General features: G+C 43.8%; 1 protein-coding gene and 1 long non-coding RNA gene across 3 annotated transcripts in view; one reads left to right on the top strand and one right to left on the bottom strand.

Moving 5' to 3' along the window:
- ANKH (ANKH inorganic pyrophosphate transport regulator) overlaps positions 1 to 16,891 on the top strand; it is a 133,202-nt gene that overhangs the window by 13,851 nt on the left and 102,460 nt on the right. The gene's annotated exons all lie outside the window — the stretch shown is intronic.
- Positions 1,692 to 10,947, bottom strand: LOC123648534. The gene is made up of 2 exons (XR_006738650.1): positions 10,479 to 10,947; positions 1,692 to 7,923 (listed from the first exon to the last, which is right to left on the bottom strand). It is a non-coding gene; the product is annotated as an uncharacterized LOC123648534 (long non-coding RNA).

Raw genomic sequence — 16,891 nt, 5'->3', positions numbered from 1 at the left:
ACCTCCGTCCCTGCACCCACAGGCTTTATGACCTTGGGCAATGAACTTGACCTCTCTGGGCTTCAGCTTTCCCAGCTGTCAAATGGGGATAAAGGGTTGATGTACCTTTTTTGGGCAGTAAAGACCAAGCGGACTGGGTGCAAAAGTGCTTTGGTAAGTATGAAGCACCACACGTATGTAAAATAGTATTGCAGAGACTTTGAGCTTGGTGTGCTGCTGCTGCTATGCCTGTGTATTTTTATTTATTCTCGACTGACTTTCCTTGCTTTGTATTCATTCAGTGACTTGCTTTAAGGGGATTTCTTATACTGTAGCCAGCTAGATTAGGGGCAAGCAGCAGCAAGTGGGTGACAGATGCTTGGGACACTCCGATTTTGCAGCATGTGTGTCAGCATGCTGCTTTTTTTTTACTTTTCAATTTGGGGAAAGGCCTTTAAGGCTGGATTTTCTCAGTAGTTTTTTTTTTTTTTTTTTTTTAAGTTGAGTTACTAGGATTTAAGCAACATGTGCTTTTTGAAATGATAGGTTAAATTTAATTTTCTTTTAATTACAGGCTGCTGTTTGACGTGGGCTTGGGGGGAGAGTGGCTACCATATACCATTGGCACCTTGTCTAGTCATACAAATGGGACCAACCCGTTCTCAGTTTTGTTGACAATTTTGACAGTAACACACCAAGGTGTTCTGAAACAGCGTGTGGTGGTTGCTTAATGAGCTAAAAGTTGTAACTCACTTCCCCACGTGCTTACTATGCTGCTGTGGAGTGTTTTCACTACTAAATAATGGGCAGTATGGAACAGAGGGCAAGAGTGTATTTATGAATTTGTTCATTCAACACATGCTTCTTGGACACCTGCTATGTCTCAGGCACAATGCTAGTCACTGAAAACGGAGCTGGTAAAGGGACTGATGCAGTCCTTGCCTTCAAGCGAGTCTCTCTAGTAGGGCAAATAGACAAGCAGGCACTTATCAAACAAGGGGGTCAGGGCTGGAAGGAGGAGACCAGGGACTTCGCTTTGGGATCTTGTAGGAGGAACCCTTAACCCATCCTAACCGGCAGGGGAGCTTTCTGTTCAAGCTGAGTCCTAAAGAGAATAGTGTGTCCCCCTTCTGGAAAAGAAGAAAGATACTTAGTGTGTTTGGAGCAGGAAATAAGACCTTAGAGAGTGGCAGGAGGTGAGGATGGTCGGGCAAGTGAGCCCAGTCAGGGGGAGGAGCGTGGGGTTGGCCCTGCTGGCAGTGCAGAGCTTTCAGGGGTTCCCAGTAGGATGTGGTGTGCTCAGGTTTGCATATTTGAAAGATAATTTTGGTTTCAGTGTGGCTAATGAATTAGAGGGATTTGAGGCTAGAGGCTAGGAGACCAATTAAGAGCCTACAGTGGGCGGGGCTCATGCCTGTGATCCTAGCACTCTGAGAGGCCAAGGTGGGAGGACAGCTTGAGGCAGGAGGTGGAGGCTACAGTGAGCTGTGATCCCGAGCCTGGGGGACAGAGACCCTGTCTCTAAAAAAGAAAAAGAAAAGAAAAGAGCCTATTGTGATAACCATCAAAGAGAAAGAGAAAGGAGAAGGTGGTGGCCTGGGGCAAGGTCCAGCAGGAAGGGAAGGGTGAGGAGTCAGCAACCTAGAATCAACTGGATGGGGTGGGAGAGGCTAGGGTGGAAGGCTGGGTTGAAGTGAAGAGAATGAATTCTGTTTCAGTAGCGTTAATTTATTAGTAGATTTAGTGAAATATTTTAAATTGCTTGCCTGAAAGAATACAAATTATGAATAAACAGTAGGAGCTGCATTAAATGCTCTTGGATCTCCCTCTCTTTCTCTCTTTTCTCCCTTTTTCCCTCTCCCTGAAGCAACTTCAAGACGTTCTCTGTAAATGGCATCTTTTCTTGAGTTCGTTTTTACTAAACGTCAATGCTATGAACATTCATTTATTCCTTTAAAATATAAAAATGCTTTATTGTAATACAGTCAGTTCTCAGCCATTTACCTTCATGAAATAGTGATATAGAAAATTGAAAAAATATTTGTTAATATTTGGCATTGGAATACATTAAGCCTCAGAGGGAAGCAAATTTATCTGCATCATCATCATGCTCTGCTGAGGATAACATTACAGTTGGACCAGGTGCCTGGTGACAGCAGAGAGACACCATCTGGAATTGAATTTGATGAGGTCCTTGGTTTGCTCTATCTTTCTGTACAGTAAATGTTTACTGTGTAAACAGTAGGGAGTAGACTAACCTTAGAGGGTTTCCTTTTATGGCTATATGTTTGCTTGTGTGTTTGTTTGCTTTCAGTATTGTCTATAGCTTACAGTGTGGTTGTAATTCATAAAATTTATTTAGAATATGTCTTTCTATAGAAATAATATTATAAATTAGGTTTCTAGGCCATTCCACCTAAGTTATATAACCTCTGATGTTATTAAAATATTATATATTTGCAATGAGGAGCAGAAACCCACACTGTTAGAATAGTAGGAATTGGGGAAAGCAAGATTATGGAAAAACATTGATTAAAGGCACCTTAAGAACACTTGGTTTAACTACCTTGTAAGGCAGGGGATGGGAGTTTGGGGGAAAGTTGGTGCCAGGGCTCTTAGGATTGGTTTAGTTTAAAAATAAAACATCTTCTGGATGCGCATGACTCATCAGCTGTGATTATGATCATTTGAAAACTCATTAATGAGAGATGAGTGACATCGACTCCCAGGGGGATACTGTGACAAGATTTGGAAGAAAGGAGGTAGGTGTGAAACAGATCTGGGGCGGAATTCATGGGTGGGGTCAGGGATGAATTCTCCTGGGTGGGGCTGACCGTCCCTACCAGAGGATACTGCAGGCTCCTGCTCCCTGCTGGGTTCCCTGCTGGCTCTTGACCCAGGGCAGCTGGAGTGGGTTGCCTGGGGAGTAGGATGAGAGGAAGATAATGCACATTCTCCATTTGCGTGTGAAAGACTTTTTGTGTGTATGGGAGGGGCAGGGATTGAAAGTCATTGCCTGTAACTTGATGTAATCTTAAGTACGGTAGTGGCAACTCATCTGCTACTAGGGACATATGTAAGGCAGTTTTAAGTGTTTTTGAATTGAAAATAACTCTCATTTCTTTATAGTTAGAGACATGCTTGTTCTGATTGTCGCTGTCAGTAGCTACCTGGACTTTAAAATTCATGTTCCCTGTTCTGCAATTTATTGTGACCTAAACATGTCCTGTGTGCCCAGCTAATATCCAGGGACTCTGCCACTTGCATATCATGTTTCCTTTTCCTTAATTAGTCCTTAAGTGGCATTCACATTCTATTTTTAAGTGTGTTATTGCTATGTTTTTTAGTGAGGGTGAAATTTAAAAACACCTAACTGTATCCATCAATTTAGGCTTCCCTGTACCTCCATTCAATTGGTTTCTCGTTGCAAAATAACTTAAAGAGCAATATTTAACAGTAAGAGACTCATAGGCTGCTAGGAAGCTCAGCATTTAAATGAGAATTTGGGGAAGTGAAAATAATTTCTATAATTGGACCATTTCCATTTTGTAAAAGGAATATCTCTAATTGTATATATTCCATCCAAACATGTTCCCTTTTTTTTTTGTTCCTTGTTTTTGAGAATCAATCATGTCATCTCCAATGTAAGACAAATGCTTTAGATTGAAGACGTGGTAGACAAGTGCTTAATCTTTTTTTTTTTTAGTTCAGCAGAAGTGGACAGTCTTATTTCGGATGCCACAAAACGAACAATGCCCTTTCCTTTGCCTGGTGCACCCTTCACATTTGTAGAGCGCTTCTCAGTTTGTGAAATATGTTGCCATCAATATAAGAGTTGCTCCACCATCCGAAGGTGCTTGGGATGACCCTGCCCAGAAGCGAGTGAGGCTGTCCCAGTGGATGTGACAGCCCACTGGCCGGTGGCTGCCCTTGTTCCCATCCTCCGAGGTGAAGCCATCTCCCTTCTGAGCCCTGGGTGGTGGTCTGTGCAGGGCTCCTCTCGGGAGCCTGGAGCAGTGTGGAGTCTGGTATTGGGGCCATGGAAGACTGTCACAGAGGGTGGAGGCAGCGAGACTCAGAGCTGCCGATGGCCCAGGAGGAGGATCACAGCCAGCGGCAGCCTTCCCTTCCTCTGGGTGTTGGTGTCCTAAGCCTCTTCCCTCCCCGCTTGGAAGGACTGTGCACCGTCTAATGAAGGGGCAAGTCTCACCTTTCAGTGTGGGTCACAGCACAGCCTTAGCAGGATTCCGTGTCGCTTGCAGGTTCTGCCCCAGTCCCCCTAGAATTCTGCTCTTGTATGCATCATGCTCGTCCTCCTTAAACCTTCTAACACATGGCTGTGACTTGCCCTCTGACTCTCCTGCCGCCTCTCTGCCCTTCCTAAACTAAGGTGAACTTCCTCCTTGTCTCCACTGCCGACAATGACTCTCTTCACATCTAATCATCAGGCGATGAGGGCCGGGAGGCTTTGACTGGTTGTGTCTTCTGGCAGACGTGGCAGTTTCTCTGCTTTTCAGCACCTTTTCATAAACCAGGTCTTTCTAAAGACTTTTTTCCCTTCCTCGCGTTCCTTAGCTTCAGATTCAGGTGCCCAGGTTGCTGCATGATGAGTTCCTTTCCTCCTCACGGCAGCTACGTGCTGTCGCCATGGTACCAGGAACCCCGAGGCAGGGCTGGCCTGTGTGTCCCCCCACTGTCCCTGTCTCCCCACTTGCCTCTCCTGAAGTATGCAGCACACAGTAGGGGCTTCAGGTGGCTTGAGTGGCATCAACAGACAAAGTGAATGAATGCCTGAAACTATAAGCTGCCAAGTGTGGTTTGCTCAAGGCTGTCCCCATCTATCAGCCGGAGCACGTTTTCCCTTCAGAATGGAGGGACGCCAAACTGAGTTTATTAGATTTCTTCCTAGACACGATACCTTGTGCACACATGTAGCTCAGGTCAGCGGCAGGAAACCGACCGAGCATCCATGTGCAGCCGGGCCGGGCTCCCTTCCCCGCCAAGGGCAGGAGGCAGCTCCTCTTGGGCGGAATCTGGAACCAGGCAGGGAGGGATTAGCCATGCATGGACTTGACATGTGGGTTCATCGACTGGTCGTAATGTCGGTGCCAGGAAGGCCAGCTACCTTGAAAAACAGTTATTTTTGAGTTTGGTGAGAAATGCTTTGTTGGTGAGAGGAAACATGCAAAAACATGCCTTTTGGGTGAGGCAATTTTGCCTGAAGGAACAAAGTCAGGGTGATTTGAGTGCTAGAGGGGTGCGCCCTGTTTAGGAGAAGGTCTTAACCCTGGAGAGTACACCGTGGGCAGGCGAGATTCGCCGCAGGAAAGGGTGTAGGAAAGGGCTCCCTCACCACCCTAGTTAACATGCCCGCCCCATCCCTGGAAGTCCCCAGGGAAGACCAGCTTCTGGAGGATGCACATCCAAGTGACCATGAGAAGCACTGTCTTCCTGAATGGGAAGTGTCTTGTTTGATTGACAAGTATGTGTTTTCATCGAGGGCAGAGGGATCATCCTGCACAGCTGTGATTAGAGAAGACTGAACAGACTAGATGTGAAGAGCAACATTTGTGAGAGGAGTTATTTTATTAGCTATTACCTCCTAGTAAAAAGCATTCTGTCCTGCACCTTGCACTTTTGATCACCGGAGTGGGCTGTGGCCAAACCAAAAAGCATTTAATGTGTTGTATGTCATAGCAATGAGACCTGACAGTGAATAACACTGAAGTAATAGTAATCTCATAGCTAGCAAACAGTATTGCTCATTGACTCACCTTCCCTCCCCCGATTCCTCCCTCCACCTAATATATAGCTTAATAGCTTACAATAATTTTCTCTGCAAATCACGTGAACAGCCGTAGTCTGTGGACCACCTGTACACAGTTAACGTCGTAAGAGGGAAAGCCCTTTGCTTTAGGGATGCTGACTTTGTTACATCACCATTACACAGAGGGGAAGAATGTGGTCAAAACAGTAGAACACCTCTCCCCCATGTCCAAATGAGAAGATGGAAGAAGAAATATATTTGGGACTTACCTGCCATGCAAATTTGACATAGAAGAAATCTGATCTCTAGTATGTACCAGTTCCTTAGCGTCGAGGATGAGGGGCAGGGGAAAAGGATGGAAGTAAGCATGGTATGTTTTTAAACATTGTAACATTGCTTTGTAAACTAAAACCCTTAACCCGCAGCCGGGATGCATACTTGTTTGGGATTACTTTAAAATTGAATGTTTCCTTTTTGAGGTTATTAAATCGTTGATTACATAACCGTGGCAACGTTTTGATAGTTTTCTGTTGAGGCTTCCCTTAGCGTGATAGAAGATATTTACAGGCTATTTGAAATAAGCCAGATTATTTTAAAAATGGGATGGAGTTCATTAAAAAAAGTGCCAACACAAAAACCGTAGAAAGCAAAGCATGAATTTGCCATAAAGACGATAGTGGGGTTTCTAAAAATAAAGCTTCCAACCCAAACTGGAGCAGAGTCCAGTACAATTAATCTTTCAGTGGCCCTAGATTCCATGGAGTCGACATATTGTGGTTTCCCAAAATATAGAAATATGCATGTGCTGTTCGGTTTCCCAAAATATGCATGTGCTATTGTTTTTTTTTTTTTCCAGGGGTAGATAGCTCCTAGGCATGAGAGCATTTTTCTTGCTTTATCTCCTCTTTCAGGGTTGTTTTTTGTTTGTTTTGTTTGTAGGGTTGTGTGTGTGTGTGTCTTTTAGGGTCTTCTTTGAGGAGTGGGATGAGGGAGAGTAGAGAGGGAGAAATCACTGTTTTTCTTTCAAGAAATCACTAAAAATAATTTGTAATTTACCTCCCCCCATAATAAAATATTTTCTTCCTGATAATTATTACTGCTTATTGCCAAAACAGTACAATATGACACTTAACATTTTTCTTCTTTGTAGAACAGAGTGTAAAACTTAAAAAATGACAGTCCTTGTTGAATTTTCTGTCATTTTCCTAGTGTCTCATAAAGAGCAATGGTTATTCAAAACCATATGGTCTTTCTATATTGAGTAGGAGAAAATCACTTTATCCTAAGATTGTCAGAGAGACTGGTCCATATCTGTAGGCACAAAAGATATAGATTCTTACCCTTCCAATCCATGTGCTTTGGCAGCTTGAGCAGTGGACTGTCAGCCAGCTGACATGGCCCCAAGCAGTTAGGGATCCAAAAGACAGCTGAAAGGATCAGTCCTGCCTGGAGCTGGTTCTCAGGAATACCGGTGAAGCCCTTGATACACCATCCTCCTTCATTAGGACCCTTTTGTTCACTTAGCAGCCCTGGGAACTCGCACCTTGTGTGGCTGCAGCATGCAGGTCCTCAGGGATTACAGGGCAGTTCCTTTCTTCTACAGTCAGGGCGCCTGGTGCACAGCTGTTATTCACAGCACCGTGTCATCAGCCTCCGCAGCAGAGATGACTTTATTTCAAAACCAGTAAAAGCTCTTTTTTTCCTTGAGTGATCTATGTGGTTTCTTTACTGGCAACATAAACATTCATCTTGAGGTGCCTACTTTTTCTCCTTTTTATTTTCCCCAATATGAATGAAAATAATACATTACAGATTCTGCTCTTGTGAACCAACACTATGTCTTTAGTGATTTATTGGCTCCCTTCCTCTCCCTAAGAGCAACGCGCTGCTTTTGTTGAAGTGCTCTTCATCTTACAAGACGGCCTGACCTGTAAGACTATAGTCTGAAAATCAGAAGCTCGAGGTTCATTCTTAGCAGTGCTTCTCCCTGTGTGTCCAATGTGTGTGCTTTCTCTTTCTTAAGTGAATTGTATTGGGTGACATAAAATAGGTCTCTAGTAGAAACAGCCCAAGAGACAATAATCAGTTGCCTATCCAGGGCTTTGTCATTTACTCTTGAACTTCATTCCATTGCACATAGGTGAAACAATTTAAAAATCCTTTGAAAAGCTGAAAGACTGAAAATCACATAAAATTAGTTATTAAATAAATCTTGTCCATTTCTCGTCATAATCCAAACTCTACTAGCTATTAAACTGTATACATGTAAATGTCATTGTAAATACTGCTATCTTCCCTCTGCTCTATGGTGAGGCCTGTCATGGCATTGCTTGTTGTATGGAAACCTAAAGGAAAGCAGTGGGAATGCCACCTTAAACACTTGTACCATGGAAATCGTAGTCTTAGACTCTTAGGTAGCAGTCTGCCTTAAGCATGATTACTGAAAGATACTCAGAAGGTAGAATTTAGCTGCATCACAATAAGAGTTTTACTAGACTCTCTTAGTTGGTGAGAAGCCTATACACAGGGATTTTCTGTGGCCATGGTGTGCCATACCAGGGTAGTGATCTGTCGCTTTTGGCTCATAGCTGGTTAGATATTTGTTTGGTCACCCTGTACCTATGGTCATTGGCCAGTGTGTATGACATTAAAGGTACCCCTTGGAGTTCAGTGTGGGGACAATCACATTAGGCTCTGCTGGCCTCCCAATGGATTGGAACCCCAGGGTAACCCCAGCACTCCCTGTATTTCTTCTGCAAGGGCTGCACCCACAGCAACTTCCTCTCAAGTCACTATCAACCCAAGTGCTTGTATAGGGGCTCAGAAGACCCTTGTAAGTTTATAGCACTATATGGTAAGGGCAGGAAGTACAAAAATCCTATGAAAAAATCCCTAGATAGTTCTTACTGGAACTATTTATTGGAACTTAGTTCCTAAATACACACACCATTTTGTTTGATGTACTTTATACTATCTTCTTTTGTTGTCCTTTTTTAATGAGACCAGAAAGGTAAAACAAAAACAAACATAGAAAAACCACCAGATTTTCTTCTGCCAACAGTGACTTCTTCAAACCTCAATGTGGTGGTTTCAGGTGTAGGGTAGATGGAAGATACACAGTCCTGGACTCATTTATTCATCCAAACTAGACTGTCACCATATATGCTCATTAAAGAAAGAGATAAAACTATATGCATTTTTGTTCTTTGCCAAAATAACAAAATGGAGGCGTTATTGGAAAGCATGTGTCTGTCAACACCATTAATCTGGATGTTAAACAGCCCTCTTGGAAAGTTCAGTTGTAGAGAAAGGGCTTGCTTTTTTTTTCCCTTTGCATGCTCAGGTAAACAAGAATAAAAGAGCAGGAAGAAGTTGATAATATGATAGGCTGGTAAGTAATTTCTCCCCCTTAAAAATGAGGGAAACATTTTTAAGCAGAAAATTGATCCCAACCCTATGGCTGCAGTCCTCCCTGGAAGATACTCCCAGAAACCTAGTCTTCTCTGAGACCAAGACAATGAGCTTGTTATGCACAAAGAAAAGAGGGGAGGGAGAGGACACAAAAGGCAGAAATAACTCTCAAACTCAAAACAAGCATGAAAAATCCTTAAAGTCTGAGGAGTGTGCCAAGAAACAAATCCCACATCTGCGACTCTTCTCGTGCCACTGTGAAGCAGTAAGTTACAGACAGTGAACGGGGCTCACCTTTCAGCAGCCACCTGTGGCGTCCAGATGGCCTAGCTTCCATTTGCAATTGGAAATGTAGAAAACACAGGGTTATCTTTGACTTCTACTGTTTCTCCACACCCCTTAGTTGCAGCTAAGACACCCTAATAAAAATCTGAATGGTTACAGTGAAAGCTTAGCAAAGTGAGAGCAAGTCTGAAGAGGCAGAAGGCTGCAACTTGGAGAGAAATAGCATTAATGTCTTTTTGTAGCTGAAAGACCTCTTCTAAATGAAAGTTTGACTGTTTCTTTTGAGCTGGTAGCCAAGGAATTTGGCAAAAGCACTGAAGTACTACATGTCACTAGAAACATCTTTGGCCAAAAGTAAGATCAGAGAAACTTGGCAAGTGAAACTTAATTGTACTTTTAGAAAATAAGCAAGCGCATTTGCTTATTGTGCAGAGAAAGAAAGGACCATAGGAGAGGTGAGAGGTACGTAGGATATCAGAGTTGTCCCAAGACTGCCAACCTTGGGGATTTTTTTAAAAGGCTTTATATTACACCCAGCTTCAGAAGACTAAGGCACGAGGCAGAGTGAGACAGATTACTGCAGCCCAGCTAATAAAGCTGTTCAGCTCTGCAGCCAAGTTTCTCGTTTGCTGTGCTGTGAATGTGAACTTGACTTCAGGTCAAATCTGTGGATGATGCAAGAACACCGTTTTTCTCTTTTATCCATCTTCTTGGACTTCAAAAAGGAAGAGAAAAACTTGATGTCTATTACAAAAACGTCACGTTCAGGTTTCTGAAAGGGCTCATGCTCCTATTTACATGCCTCATAGGCAAAACGTGTGCCCACCGCCGTGTGTGACTGGTGCTGTCAGAAGCTGTCAGTTTGGCAGTCATTGTTAGTGCATTATCGTGACGCTTAAGCTTTCCTTCCCTGTTGCTTTTCTATACTCCTTCTACATGATGGCCCATATCCTCCCTCAGCCAGAGACTGTCTCCCAGGTACATTGAGAAAGTCAATGGAGGATTCTTAGGACAAGGCAGTAGGAGAAAAACCCACCTTAAATTTGAGTTTCCTTCCTCCTCTTCCTCCTTGCTCGTGTTCAGTCTTCCACCCGGCGTCTGTTGTTCTGCCCTGGCCTCAGCATTGCCTTCCATCTCTTCTGCCACTGTTAGGTGGGCTCTTTTTTTTTTTCTTTTTGACCAACCCCATAATAGTTGTTTAGGAAGGGAACTCATTCGCTGGGGTCTGATGCATCATAGAAGATGAGCAGCCCGATGGCTCTGCAAAGGCCTCGTTTGCCAGGACACTAAGTGACCCAGGAGACGGGCTGTCCTGCCGAGATGCAGGCATTTACCATATGCAGGAAGCAGTGTCTGTGAGTGTTCTCATCACGCCCAGGCGTCTGGCCACAACTTGAGGCCCTTAGCACCTTGGAGCTCCCAGAACAGACTTGGCTGTCCTACAGCAGAACCGCGATGGGAACAGAACATGCCAGACGTAGGAGATGGTTGGGCAGAACAGGTTTTCTACTGGAATCTTCATATGTTCTGCCTTGTAATGGTCAGAACATTCTCTCCAGGAGCTATTACTGAGAGAAGAAAGCGGGGGAAATTGCCATCCCTGGTGACAGGGTTGCTCATGCATAGCTCATGAGCACTTAGCGTACAGAAGAGATGCTGCAGTGTGTGTCATGCAGACCTGGGCTAGACAGAAGAAAACTCCCACTCCCTGCCCCTGCCGGCTTCATCTGTTCCAAGTCCAGCCCAAGCAGCTTGGCAGAATGTTTTCTCAGGCTGCTATAAACTAAAGGCTTTGACACTCTGCAGGCCTGTACCGTCATTCGTTTAGTTCCTCCAGGTCTCATGCAAATGGAGACATGGTTGGTCCCTCAGGAAGGCCCTAGAAGAGAGTTTATGTCCTATAGGCCAAACCATGCTTGCTGAAACTGAGCAGCCAGGGTCAGCCTAGGACTGTGTAAGACATTGCCAAACTAGCTTAGATTCTCCAGGCCAGTCTCGTTGGGGTGTTGCTTGGTCAAAGCTGGTCTCTGTCCTTGGCCTTCAGATATGCCAGTGAGCTGAGCCAGTGATGTGGTTTGCTTCTGCCTGAAACATGTCAGCAATCTCCAGGCCCAGCAGGTGCGCAAATGACTGGCAAAGCAGTCGCCATGTGAGGAAACCACACTCCCATCACCAGTCGGTATTTCGGAGAAGACACCGATGAGCAGTTTACCACGTCTACCTTAAAGCAGGCTGACATGGGACTTTAAATTTCCCTACGTTGAATAACTTCCTATTTATCTATTTCCTAGGAATTCATCTCATTCAAGTGAAAGCATTTATCTATTTGGCCTTTTATTATCTTCTAGGAGTACAGATTGCTCAAAGTTTATTATCCCTTTGTAAAGCACTGATTCTTTTTATTTTTCTTAAAGTTAACTCCTTAAGGCTTTGGAATTGACACCTAATTCTGGAATTCTAGGATTTTGATGAACTAAAGTATCACATATTGACACAGACTACAACATGGGTAACCCTTGAAGACTATGCCAATGGAAAGAAGCCAGCCACAAAAAGACAAATACTGTCTGATTTCATTCATATGTGGGACTTAGAGTAGCCAAATTCATAGAGATAGAAAGTAGAAGGACGGTTGCCAGGGGAGGGGACAATGGGGGGTTAGTGTTTAATAGGGGCAGAGTTTCAGTTTTGCAAGGTGAAAAAAGTTCTGGAGATGGATGGTGGTAACGGTTATCCAACACTGTGAATGTGCTTAGTGCCACTGAACTTCACACTTAAAAATGGTTAAAATGGTACATTTTATATTATGTATAATATACCATGTTTTTAAAAATAACTTTTAAAAAGAGTATCACATATTTTATGCATTAATTACTTTCTCTCAGAACCCCCTTTTTTTTTGTCCAGATTGAAGAAGCCTAAGTTTTTTCTTTTGTTTTTTAACAACACTTTGTATGTTAGCTCTTCTTCCCTCTTGACCTTCTGCTTTACAAGGTTGTCAAACCTCGTCTCCCCAGAAGCATCAGTCATGCATGTTAGTCATATTCATCCCCCTCAAAACTTGCAGGACAGTTCCAGACACGTGCTGCAGGCTGAGGGAGAAACAAGTCATGAGTAAAGTGTTAGCCCATCAAGTTATAAAAACCCATGGCAGGCTCATGTGGAGAAGCATGGGTGCTCTTTCTGAGGCCCACTCAGGAAGTCCCTGTTTTCTGTTTTCGTAGATGCCCTTGGGGTCCCCTTCCAGGAGGCACCTTGGCTGACTTTTAGGTGTCAGAACCTTCTCCTTTTGGGCTGACGATGCGTGAGGCTGTCTGAGCATCTTCAGAAAGCCATTTCACCTGATAAGTCAGGAGAATTTTGAAGCAGACAATTTGAAAACGCAGCACTTGCTAACTCGGATCATTTGTCATTTCTAGAAACCATCTTTCAAAGCAGATTTATAAGCATCAAGTTTTGCTTGAAACGGGCAACTGAATGAACCATTAGAACAACTGTTACAAATCAAGAAAATGCACAACTCAATTTACCTTGATCCCAAATTAGAAAAATCAGAATTTGGTTGAGCTCTGAATCCAGCAAAGAGCCATCCACAGTCACCTCCTTCCTAGGAAACTGCAGCAGAAACAACTTTCTTAATGTAGTTCTGTCCCAGGGCAAAGCAGGAAACAGTGGACGTTTAGACCCTGCTGGAATGAAAGAAGGAGGGAAAAAATAAGCCATTATTTAAAAAACACTGTGGAAATTCCTCGCGCTGCCCAGACATTCCACGTGTTGAGACTAGAAGAATGTTGGAGTCTCCTCGTGAGCAGCCCTGACGTGTTCAGAGGAGGAGTGGTTAAAGATGAGGGCAGCTCTTATCACCCGTTGCTTATATGCCAAGAGCCCCTTTTAAAACATTTAAGAACTTCTTGGATACTCCTTTTTCTCAAAAGGCTTGTGGCGTGCATGGAGGAGTATGCAGCTCAATGTCTTAGACAGGTCCAGCCTGGACATTAGGTTCAATCACAAAGAGGTCACATTGGTGATTTCCGGTGGTTTCCTGTGGCTATGGGTTAGATGGCACTCAGCCAGTCAAAGCAATGTTTCTGCCTCTGATGCGAAATGTTCTTCCATCTTTACCTTCCTTCCCAGGTCAATACTTGGTCCCACAGGTATGCACGGCATACATGAAGTACCTCATTCATGGTGCGGAATTAGAATATTGAGAATGAAAGGCTGAAAAAAGTGAGTGCCGTGAGGACTTTCATTCTGTTTTCAGTGTCTTGTACTTTCTTCTAGGAAAAAGAAAATCAAGGGCTTGGCCTTTGGTCGTCTTGATTTCAGCTCAGCCCGGAGGTAACGTGAGTTTGGAGATTGATCAAAATCTAGCCAGCCTGGAAAACAAAACCAAACAAAAACCCCTTTTCATGTTGAAGGAACAAAAAAAAAAGAATCTCTCTGGTTTTACTTTTAACTGATAAAACTTTAAGAGTTGAGGTTAGATGCTTGGCCTTGGCAGAATACACAACTATACTGTTCTTTGAGAAAACCAGGTGAGACATTTAGCCAAAACTGTGTGTGTGTGTGTGTGTGTGTGTGTGTGTGTGTGTCTTCAAATTATAAAGTTTTAACTTATCCACATTAGTTCTCTTTTTACTTGTCTTCACTACTGTCGATGTTACAGATTATAATGAAAGAACATAATCTTTCCTTACCAGAAACGAAAAATCAGTGTGTGTCTTTCTGAATTCAGCACTTAGGTTTAACCCTAAGGATTCGAGTTGGGGTGTGAGGACTGCGAGTGCTGGAGTCACCGTGCTCCACACACATGGCTCACTCATACATCCTGTGCTGTACGTTCAAGACCTTTCTCCCCATTAAATAACATGTCACTAGGCTCAGTTTGCTAAAAGTGAAGTAAAGATCTGTTTGGATAACTGGGTCAAAATCCCTTTAAGGATCTTCGCTAAGATTTTTGTGAACAATTTTTTACTTGGGTCATTGTTCGCAGAGTCTAATGTTTGATGCTAACAAACACCCAGGTACCCAGTGCTGAGGCCCTCATGTTCTTTGCCTTCATGTGGACAGTGTTGGTTCCTGGGCCAACACATGCACACCTTCGGGGCTGGGAGGGACTTGGCTTGGTTTTTGCCTGGGCACACCTGCAGTTTGTGTACACTGGCAGGAAAATTCACACCATGGAATGTTTTGTTATGCTCATTAAGTGATTTATTGAAAAAATAAACCATTTCTAAACTTCCCTTTATCAGAAAGTGTGCAGAGAGTCATCTGCCAAGTGAAATAATCTAGTTGGAGTTAAGTGAAGAGCCCCTCAGAGCCGGGTGTTTGTGTTGCAGTTCGTCCCATCCTCTGCCTCCTCTCTGGTCACCTCGAGCAAGGGTGTGGCACCCCAGCCCTGCGCTCACACGTTCCCCAGCAGGGCTTTCCAGTTCAAGCCTGCACTTACGAAGAGGCTGGCCCCCCAGCCAGAGAGACTGTGGTTTTCTGGAGTTGGACTGCCCTGGAGCATGGTTTTGTCAGGAGACAAAGAGAGTGGCTGGTTAAGCAAAAAGACAAACAGGAAAAGTAATTAATACCCAGCAGGGGCACCTGCCAGAATCTCACCAGCCACATGGCATCAGTTTCTGGATGGAAAGTGGGACCAGAGCCTGCTTGGAGATAGTGTAGGACTTCTTACTCCTGAACACACCCAGGTGTCTGGAAAATGAAGGGCTCGATTGTCAGAATGGTTTTCAAGTCAGTAGTGCTGGACTCCGAGCATTGCAACGTGTCCCAGGTTGGCTGTGGGCATGGACTGTCAGGTTTTTCCAAGGGCTCCTTTCACAAAGGGACAAACTCTCCCAAGAGGTAGATCATTCTAATGATTAACCAGAGGTGCAACATTCATCTTTCTTGGCGACACTCATCTCTTTTAGTCTCAACAGAATTAAAAAAGTCTATGTGGCTTCCAGTTAAGACTGGTCATGAATATATATATATATGTGTGTGTGTGTGTGTATGTGTGTGTGTGTGTATATATATATATATATATATAGAAGCACTTTGAAATGTAACAAGCTCTACACAAATCCAGAATTATTTAAAACAAAAAAGCCTTGTAAGATTGTATCACCATAAAAATTTAAATGAATTGTGCTAGTATCAGAAGTAATGATTAATCCTGCTTGATTGATTAATATTAGTGAAGTAAATAACCCTTTCTTTCTTACTTGGCACTGTTCATTTGAGAACAGTGCTCTTCTTTGTCTTGATGACGGTGAGAATAACAAGCAGTTATGTGGTCCCCACTGTGTTCCAGGTAACTGCTCTGAGTGCTTTATGCAAATTTGCTAATCCTCTACAGGGTCCTAGGAAGCTGCTACTGTTATTACCTTCTTTCTCCAGGCGAGCAAACTAAGGCACAGGGAGGGTAAGTGCACTTGCCCGAGACCACGCAATGGGTCTTTATATTTTTTAAGAATCTTAAAAAATTCGCTGGCAAGTCCCCAGTATATGGGTTCCCCCCATCCCAACACAGCAGTGTCCTTTCTCCTTTAATCTTCTAGCGTGTGCCTTTCCTGTGATTAGCAATAGCAACATGATTGCCATCATGGAGGGCTTATTACTGCAGCCCATGCAGAGGCTAAGCATTTCGGGATGCTTTCCCCTGTGGTGCAGGCCCTCTTATTATCTCTAGGTTACAGGTGGGAAAACTAAGGTTAAAGGCATTAGATAACTTGTCTAGGGGCAGACAGCGGAGCTTTTATCTGTGCACAGACAAAGGGTAGAGCCCATGTTCTTCACCACTTCCTTAGTCCTTATGTCATTGTTCTTTTAAATTTCATGCACAGTCACTGTAGTCTGCCTCTGTGCTTTAAAGATGCCAGTGCATTTTGTGGCAGGTGAGCCAGGTTCCGAACTTAGGCCGGGTCAGTGTGTGAGTGCGTGTTGGCGTGAGCCCCACGTAAGCGCCATGTTAGTTCTGTCTGGTTTCCTGATTTTCCTGATTTTGTTCATGCTGCCAACTCTGACATAGTTGTGTTACTGAAAAGAATCCTAATACAAGAAAGAGAAGTAGAGTGTTGTTGGAGGACTGCAGGGCTCCAGCAGTTCCTTTGCATAAATGTTTATGTTACCTGAATACAGGAGTGATCCATAACAATATAATTATGCATAAAGTAGTTTTCTACTTTGCATGAGGTTATAAGTTAGGCAGGGCTTACAGGTGGGTTGGCTCACTTCCTGCAGGCCCAACATAGACCAGCCCACAAAGGGTAAAACATCTTGGCTATTTTGAAAGGTCTCAGGCTGATACCAGCATTTGCCTTTGAGGTTGGACAGCAGCCTTTTCAATCCTGAATGCTTAACATCATGCTCATCCTTTTTCTCCTGTCACTTTTGGGAATCAATCCTGGACCATGTGCTCAGACCAGGGAAAGAGCAAGCAAGAATCCTGTTTTGGCCTCC

This window comes from Lemur catta, chromosome 12, assembly GCF_020740605.2.
Source record: "Lemur catta isolate mLemCat1 chromosome 12, mLemCat1.pri, whole genome shotgun sequence".
NCBI lineage: Eukaryota > Metazoa > Chordata > Mammalia > Primates > Lemuridae > Lemur > Lemur catta.
Note: the sequence above shows the minus strand (reverse complement) of the source record. Positions and strands in the feature narration are given on the sequence as shown.